This window comes from Rattus norvegicus, chromosome 19 (assembly GCF_036323735.1).
Source record: "Rattus norvegicus strain BN/NHsdMcwi chromosome 19, GRCr8, whole genome shotgun sequence".
Classification (NCBI taxonomy): Eukaryota; Metazoa; Chordata; class Mammalia; order Rodentia; family Muridae; genus Rattus; species Rattus norvegicus.
Genome location: NC_086037.1, coordinates 26,174,690 through 26,184,092, shown reverse-complemented (window position 1 = coordinate 26,184,092; position 9,403 = coordinate 26,174,690). Strand labels below are relative to the sequence as shown.

The window sequence follows — 9,403 nt, the reverse complement described above, 5'->3', positions numbered from 1 at the left end:
CAAGGGAACCACGAGATGTGTGTTGGTTTTTTGTATGTTTGTTTGCTTGCTTGCTTTTTTGTTTCTTGTTGTTGTTGTTGTTGTTGAGAAGATCCACCAGAGAGACAACACCTTCCTCAAACAAACTGCATACCAGAGAGATAATACCTAAATTGACAAAACTAGAAATGAAAAGGGGGATATAACAATAGACAACGAACAAATTCAACAATCCTCCCTGGTTTGAGTGCCCTGGGGAAGTTGGGAAGCCACTTTTCCCTGTCCTGTGTGACTTTCCCTGCATAGGGAGCTCTCCTGCAGGAGATGCTTTCACATGCTTCTTTAAAAGCACCTGTTCCTCAGATCTAGATCAGCTGTGAAAACAGACTTCTTCAAGATAGTGTGAGAGCTCCCCCTTCCAGCTCAGAGCTGCAACACCATAGGATCCTCCAGCCCCAGTGCTGGGTGGATCCCATGGAGAAATCAGAGCAAAGTGCCCCTTCTGAGAAGTGACTTAGAACAGAAGGTTCAGAAGTGACAGTCAACCCCCAAGTGCTTCTTCCAGGAGAAAGCAACCAGCTCTTCTTATGAAACAGTGTAGGCTCCCACATGACCCAGGTCTGTGACTGGGAAAGATTTTCTGGAACTTAGTTGCCCAGTCACAATGGGGCTACATTCTTGATCCATGCTCATTCCTACAACAAAAGGTCCTCCCCCTTCCTCCCAGGCCTTCAGTTGAACCGAGGTCCTTCCAGGACCAACAGACCTGAGAGAACAATGTGCATCCCAGGGGAGAGAAGAGGCCTGAATGATTTTAAATTGAAGAAAAACCCCATATCTACCATCTAACAACGTTAGGGTTTGTGCATATGTGGACTTCAGAATCTTAAGGTCAGATTTTCTGATAACAGCTGCTGGTGAAGCTGAATTCTGCTGTGGGTGGGATTGTCCCAGGCAGGGAGGGGATCTGACTCTGCAGGCCTGGCCAGCTTCTTCATTCTCCTGAAACTAAGTGTTGCTCAGCTGTAAATCTGAAGTGAGAGTTGGTTTTTGTCAACTCAAATGGATGACATTTCAAGTCTCACACATTATGTGAGACAGACATTTACCCACGGGGGATTTGAACTTACTTCTATAGAAGTGATTGGGAGCCAACAGAGGGAAAACATTCTCACCTTTAGCATTCTGTCTGTATCAGAGACGACAGGGACTGGCTTCCTGGACAGACATGGCCAAGCAGACACACATTTTAATGAGGGAAATTTGAGGTAAGAAATGTCCTAGGGACAGTGATTTCAGATTGTGCCTTCAGCCAGGAATCTCTGTTGCCATTAGGCAAGCAGCCTTGGGCCTCCTAAACTTGTCTCTACTTCAGGGTGTCTCTGCTCTCACACCTGCATCAGGTCCTCCTTAGTTGAAGGCTTCTCTAAAAAAAAAAAGAAAAAGTATATAAAGCAATGATTCTCAACCTGTGGGGTGCGACCACTTACAAAAATTTATATCAGATACCTTGCACATTATAACTTATAAGAGTAGCAATATTAGTTATGAAGTAGCAATGGAATAATTATGTGGTGGAGGTCATCACAGCATGAAGAGCTGTATTAAAGGGTTACATCATTAGGAGGGATTTGAACCACTGCCATAGAAGCTGACACATGGGAGCAGACTCCTCAGATGAGTAGAGACCCACAGCAAGGGATACTGTGTCCCACCCTAGAACCCAGAGGCAGAATCATTCCCAGGAGTCTGTGGGCTCACCTTGTCTTAAATTCTCCCAGGGTCAAGAATAGCATTGATCATCTCAGGACAATCACCTTGCACAGCCCACATCAGGCCCATGGCTTCCCTGTACAGAGAAGGATGTGGGTCTAAGTGACAGACAGTGAGACTGAGGGGACCCTGATACTCATTTTCTTTGAGCTGTGGTTTCTTCACCTGTAAAATGGACGTGTTTCTGCTGAATTGGGTTGTTGTGGAGATTAACAGAACATACAACCTGCTCAGTGTCTGCCTGGCATGGACACCTGCTGGTTAAATGGAAGCTGTCGATGGTGATGCATTTAAAAGCAGAATATTTAGCCCAGTAGTGTTAGATGCCGGGCCCCATACAGGAGTTGTAAGTATTTTGTGATGCTAAGACCACTTCAAGTTAAAACCAAAGGCTCTTGTTTTATATTTAAAAAAAATAATCAAGTATAAAGTGCCAATATGAAATAATCATAATCAGAAATGAGCTAATTCCTGTGAAATCATTTAGCTTTACATTTTCTGTTTGTATTTTCAAGGCATCTATAGTAGCACTATACGAGTTCCTAAAGCCTTCTATTATGGTGCTACCCATTCATTCCTCTCTCCTTGAGGACTTCTCAGGTGACTTAAGAAAACCTGATTTCCTTTCAGATTGTCCCCAGCTGGTGTGATCTGTCTGTCCATGGCCCTTGCCAAAAGCTGCAGAGCCAATGTGTTGTTTTACAACACAAAATTCCAGACATTTTACCAATGAAGTCTAAGGAGTCAGATGCTGAATTCAAGTAAAGCTCCCAACTGTCCTTCCTAATTCACTGTTCCCCCAGAAGAAGAGCATTGTTGCTCCCTCTGCACACTTTCTTAAAAATCCTTCAACTCAAAGACTTTCCATTGCCCTAGTTATCTTCATTTCCTATCAAGTTGTGCCTTGATCTGCTCTAGACCTAAGTGCCCTTTAGCTTTGCAGTAAAGGTGTGAGGTAGGTGAGCTGAACAGTAATAAAGTCCATGTTCACAGTAAACAAAGAGCTCTTGCATTAAATGTCTGTGCCCTGGCGATGCTATACCACACAATAGTTTTTCATTAAATAATACATTCAGGGAGATCACAGTGCGATCAAATATTTTGTAACATAATTTAGTAATGTTCTCTCTATTACATAAGTCAAGTACTGTCCTGTGTATTCTGGTCTTTTTCTGTCATGTCTGTGTGCATCACCATGGGAATCCCAAGGGACATCAATACTGGGCTTTTGAAACTGTTGCATACAGTCAACCGGGGACCAAAACTACCCAGGAGACTACCGATACTTGACACACATAAAGTCACCTCCCTATTTTCATATACTTTATGGCAAGAAGTCACCATTGCTGACCATGTCTCATTATCCAACGTGCTCCTAAATGGAAGAGTTGGGGTCAAGGAGGTCACCAACAAAGCACAAAACACCCATCTCAGATAAATATGTATGCTTTATTGAATTCAAACATCCATGGATTTCAGGACACAATTAAAAGTCCAAACATAAGGATAAGAGACATAGAAGAGAATTGAGATTTCCAGTTCATAGGTCCAGTAAACATCTTCAACAAATCATAGCAGAAAACTTCCATAAGGTAAAGAAATAAAAGGCCATAAAGGTACAGCAAGCCTACAGAACGCAAATTAATTTAACCAGAAAAATTTCCTCCATTCACATAATAATTAAAACACTAAATGCACAGATAAAAGAAAGAATATTATACGGGGTAAGGTATAAATATCCAGTAACAAATGAATTCAGACCTATCTGAATTACACCAGACTGCTCAACGGAGACTCAAAAAGCCAAAATTCCTGGACAGATGTAATGCAGACCCAGGTTCTTCTACCCAGCATAAATCACAATCACCATGAATGGAGAAACCAAAATATTTTATGACAAATCCTAATTTAAACAACATTTTTTCTCTAAGAAAGCATAACCGAGGATAATAGGAGGAAAACTCCAAGACAATGAGCTAAACTATACCCAAGAAAAAAACCAAGAAATTCATCACCTCACAATAATAATTTCAAAAAAAAGAAGAGAAGCACATAAACATAATTTCACCTACAACCAGAAAAAGAAGAGACAGCAGCAACCATTGGTCTTTAATATCTAACCAGACCCTCTGTCACCAATTCCCCAGCTCCTAGGGACAAAATTGCCAGCCACAGTATATGCAAGGATGGGTCTATGGTTCTAGGTAACTCTGTAGAAGACTTATCTGCCATCAATGTGGTGGTAAGCTATGCTGAGGCCTGTTGCCCCAGCAAAAGGAGATCCTAGAGGTGTGAGGTGGGGATGGATATGTGTGGGTGCAGGAGCACTGTCACATAGGCAAAGCTGAGCAGAAATGGGATGTAAGATTTGATGAGGGCAGTCTGGAAAGTGGGACAACATTGGAAATATAAATAAATAAAATAACCAATCAATAAAAAAATAGCCAAAAATAAAGTAGAAAGTGAAAAGGTAAAAGAAAACTGACACCAAAACAAAACTAAAGAAATCCCTGTAGTGTATTGGTCTAATTCTGCTGTATTTAATGCTAATTTGTAGAACTCAAGACTGGTTAACCCCCAAACGCTGACCCTGCTCCCAGTTAACTGTGATTATAAAGAAGCCAACAGCCAACAGCCACAGAGCAGAGAGATGGGGGAGGTGAGCCTTGAGGGCTTTGCTAGAGAGGATCATGAGGAGGGAAGAAAGAAGAAGCAGCTGCCAGAGAATAAAGAAAGAACGTGTGTGATGGAGAGGAGAGAGGAAGAGGACAGCAGCCATGGTTAAGGGAGAGGAGAGCCTGGTCCTGAGGGCTGTCCAAGGGGAACAAAGAGCAGCCAAGATGCTGCACAGTCAGTAAGAGTTGAGCGTTATTGTTTGGAAAGTAGATCTGATACCATGGAGGGCAGGCAGCTGCCCAGCTACTGTGCTGACTAATGCACACTAAAAATAAATTTAACACAATAGGTATAACCAGCAAGACAGCTCTGTAGAGGATCCTAAAAGGAATACTTTAGTTTGAGGGAAGGATAAAATACCAGAGGACACAGGAAATAATTTAACAAAACTATGACATTCAATCAAAAGAGGCCAATAAAAACCACAAAAATTAACAAAATGACAAAATTTAATACATGTCACTAAACTCAATTCCCCAGTAAACAGACATACATTTAGCCAGGAACAGGATCACCATCATGAGAGATATAGAGGATACACTAGGGAAACAGACCTAAGACACAGGTCCCTATAGCAATTCTATGCAGTTTCTCTATCTAGCTGACAGAATAGATTTCAAACGAATCCTGTCCACAACATGTAAGGACATTCACTTCATACTTTGCAATTATCAAAAGATACCACAACTCTAAATAAATACATATTAAACACAAGCTTCCTAATTTTAAAAGTACATACTATCAGATAGATATGAAACTACAGCTTAGCTATAACAGTGATTGTAATTGGTTTTAATAGTCTATTCTGACCACTTGGCAGATCACATGCAAATAAACAAAAGAGAATGAGCAGAATTCAGTGACATCATCAGTCAAATGGACCTAACAAACTACACAGAACTATACATATATTTTCTATCAGCCTGTGCTTCTGTCTCCAAAATTGACCACAGATTAGGACACAGAACAGCCCTCAGGAAAGATAAGAAGGTTGAAGTAGTGTTGTGCATTCTATCTGAGCACAAAGGAATCAAACTGGTATCACACAATAGAAAGTACAGTCAGTGCACACACTCATGGAAAGTCAGCAACACAAACAACACACTACTGAAAGGGCCAAGGGAGAAACACATAAGGAAAAATTAAAATTCCTAGAAACAAGTGACAATAAAAACACAAGCACCACAAATCTCTGTGATACAACATAGTTATGTTGCAGTCAGCAAAGCCATGGGAGTGGACCCATCTAATCCCTTTGTCATTCATCAGAAGTAGCAAATTTGGAGTGTGCTCTTTTTGGTTTCTGCCGTGAATTTGCTCACCACATTCCCAATTTCCCTTTGCAATGATAACATTTACTTTTGGCATTACACATTGGATGTGTATAATTTGCCTTTTGATTTTGTAGGGGGAATAATTAAGGGACTGCCTGGAGTATCATAAAGCACTGTGGATAAACTGTACAGAGACCGAAAGACTACAGGAGTCTTGGAAGCTGAGCTAATGTATTTTTTTATTATGATATGTTTAAGAACCTATGGGGAATTGGGAGTGGAATATGGTGATCTGAATGATAATGGCCCCCATAAACTCATATATAGGAATGATTATTCCTGGTTTGTGGAAATGTTCGGTAAGAATTATAAGATATGGATTTGTTGGAGGAATGTTATGGGATTGGGCATTGAGGTTTCCAAATTCAATACCATTTATAGTTAACAGTCACTTTCTGTGTCCAACTTGCAGATAAGATGTAAACTCTCAGCCAGTTCTTTAGAAACATGGTGTCCTACCTGCTGCCATGTACCCCAGAATAATAATCAAAGACTCATGATCTTGAAACTGTAAGCCGCAATAAACTTTCTTCTATAAGTTCCCTTGCTCATGGTGTCTCTTTGCAACATAGAAAAGAAAATAAGATTGGAAGGAACATTTAAGTGAAAAATTTCTCAATAAAATACTGACAAATAAAATTCAGGAAAATACCAAAAGTATCAGGTACCATGATGACGCTGGCTTGATTCCAGAGGTACAAGAATGTTTCAACAAATACAAATGAATAAACAATTTACCACATAAAACCAAGAACAGGAAACACATGATGACTGCACTAGAGGCAGACAATTTCTTTAGCAAAATCACACAACGATTCAAGAAAAAGTCCTGCAGAAGCTGAGATATGGAGAAGACATAACTTCACAATACAAAGGCAATATACAAGGCCAACAGCATCCTAACTGGAGAAAAATCTTAATGCATTTCCACTAAAATCAGGTATAAGTCACAGATGTTCAATGCTGAACTTCATGGGAATGAAAAAAAAAATCTCAGAACTCACATGAAAGCACAACTGAGCAGGGCAGTCAGACACTGCTAACTAATAAGACAGTAAAGCACTGCGGGAGGCATCACCTTTAATGATTTCACGTTCATTTGGGGAATAGTAAAAAAGAAAAACCAGAATGTTAATATCATGAGAGCAGACACAGTGCCTAATGGAATAAAATTGAAGAGCCTGATATTGGCCTATGTTCTTATCGGCATCTGGGTTTTGAAAAAGAGGAAAAACAAACAAACAAACAAAACAAAAAAACCACAACCCCCCCTCCCACCACCACACACAAGTGCAGTTTTCAACCTGTGGGTTGCAAGCCCTTCAGGGAACAATCACATATGAGACATACTTTATACATGATATTTACATTACAATTCAAAACAGTAGCAACCTTATATTTATGACATAGCAACGAAATAATTTTGCAGTTGGGGTTGCTTTCCACAACTTGAAGAAATATATTCCTTGGGTTGTTTTTGGTCATGGTATTTTTCTGCAGAACAGAAATGTGACTGATATATAAACTGGTACCGGAGTGAGTGGACTCGTTTTTGTGAGGAATCTCTTGTCTTTTTGGAGAAGGGTGGGAGACTTTGGATTGGGAAAACTATTGAATTATTTAAGCAGATCTTAACAGTCCATTTTATTTGCCACATGGGAGACATAAGTATTGTAAATACTGTGCAAAATAGAGCCTCTCTGATGAGACTTCAAAGGATGGCAGGAACTCCATTGGTGACTGGCTTAGAAGCAATTGATATAATTTTGGCAAACAATCTGTCTCTTTTCTGCCTGGTTACTAAGAAGTGACCTGAAGATAAATAAAAAACTGATTGACTAATTGTTTTGAGCAAATTTCAAGGGGTAGATATTGGGTGACCTTCCTCAAATGATAGGAATGTGTGTTTGTATTTTCAATTGTTAATGTAGCCAGGACTTCAGTTAATCCTGCCACATTCAGGGTCTGGACGCATAGGAAACTGCAAGGTCTCCCAGGATTTGGAAAATATCCCAATTGTTGTAAGGTCCCAAAACATGTTGTCACCCCACACAGCCCGAAGCATCTTAAAAGAACATGACCCCCTCATTCTCAAGAGGAAGGGTGGGTGGGTGGTTATTTGTCTGCCGTGGGTTATGGATGTCTATTGTCAGTTAGGGGGTTGGTTGCAAGTTTTTACTGGCCATTGTCAGGGAGGAAACAGTAAAGCAGATTAGAATCAGGAATGTCTTTCTTCCTTTCTCTTTCTCTCCTCAAACCTTTTTCTCTCCTATCTAGTGTTGTGGGAAAGCAGGAGAAAGGGGCAAAAATGACAAAAGCATAGATTATTCTACCTCTTTTTATACTAGAACACAACACCAAGTCACAAAGATTTTAGGATGGCATGGATTTTGGATGATGATACAATTGAAAATTGTACTTGCATAAATGATTTAATTATTGTTTAAGATATAAGTATACAAAGCTTATTCATAATGTGGTGTAAAATTCTAATTCTATAAAATTACTACTGCACACTGCCATGGATACTTAAGGAATGCAAGCTAGTACTTTTCAACTATAAATAATCAGTCTTGTAGTCATGTTAGGTACTGCTTTAGTTAGGTACAGAAATAAGCTTTCTTTAACTTCCTGTGTATGTTTTTAAAGTTAAGCAGAAAGTAAATTCCTTGAAAAAAAGCTACATTTGTCCACTGAGATAGACTTTACATACAAAGTAGGTTCTCAAATCCTTTAGAGGTCTGAAGAATCTGCCATTTCAAATGTCCTAGTAGTTAAAGGCTTTTCACAGTGGGAGAGAACTCAACTCCTGGCATTGTCCCCAGTCTATTCTGAAGAAGATGATTGGCTCTAAATAATCCTAACTGGAGTTTCCTTGTAAAGGAGCAAAGTGGCCATTGGGTGAAATAGTACCCACTTACTGCTGCTGCTAGAAAGCTGTCCAAACTGTGCAGAAGTGGATCATGGGAGGTCTGTTGTCCAAGTTTTTGGAGAAAAAATAGGATAGTCCTTCAAGTGACGTGCTTCAAAGGATTGTTGTCAGAGCTCCTGGCCCAGTGAGTTGAAGGTGGATGCCACAATGACACAGGAACATTTGCTGACTGTCTGTCAGGGTAGCCAACAATTTCTGTCATTTCTTTAGATTTGGAAGCTGTTTGCTCTGAATTTCCTTTTATTCAGGCAACATTTCTCCTTCTCAGATCTCGGATGGGGTTGAAGATTAGATAGTTTAGTCTTAACATTTTCTTGTTATGAGAATCAGAAAAGAAAACTTGTTCACCATCGTGCAGGAATGTGACAGCCAGGAACCTGGACAGGAACAGGGTGGACATGGGAGGCCCAGAAAGCAGGACTGGACGTATAGCCCACCACAGCATCAGAACGCCTGAGACAACCTCTCTGGCTTCATAAATCCTGAGAGAGGATGGGGATGGCAGGAGAGTGTGCGTGGTCTGACCACTGCTCGGGACTTTTTAAAGCATGTACCACTCCTGAGCACATAGAAGAGCTTGAGCAGAAAGAGGCAGGTGCCCAGAAGCTGCTGCTGTGGTAGGAGGCAGTTATGGCGGTTGGAGGTGGAGTTAGGGGCGGAGTTAGAGGCGGAGTTAGAGGCACAGGAGGGATGGGAGAGGACCGAGGAG

At 40.6% G+C, this 9,403-nt stretch overlaps 1 protein-coding gene across 1 annotated transcript in view; it reads left to right on the top strand.

Annotated features, from left to right (window-relative positions):
* The first annotated feature begins 8,526 nt into the window (after positions 1 to 8,526).
* Positions 8,527 to 9,403, top strand: part of Dlg5l4 (discs large MAGUK scaffold protein 5 like 4) — a 132,560-nt gene continuing 131,683 nt past the window's right edge. Inside the window, exon 1 of the transcript XR_010060369.1 lies at positions 8,527 to 8,818. The gene's annotated coding sequence lies outside the window, so the exon portion shown is untranslated. The remainder of the gene's footprint in view (positions 8,819 to 9,403) is intronic.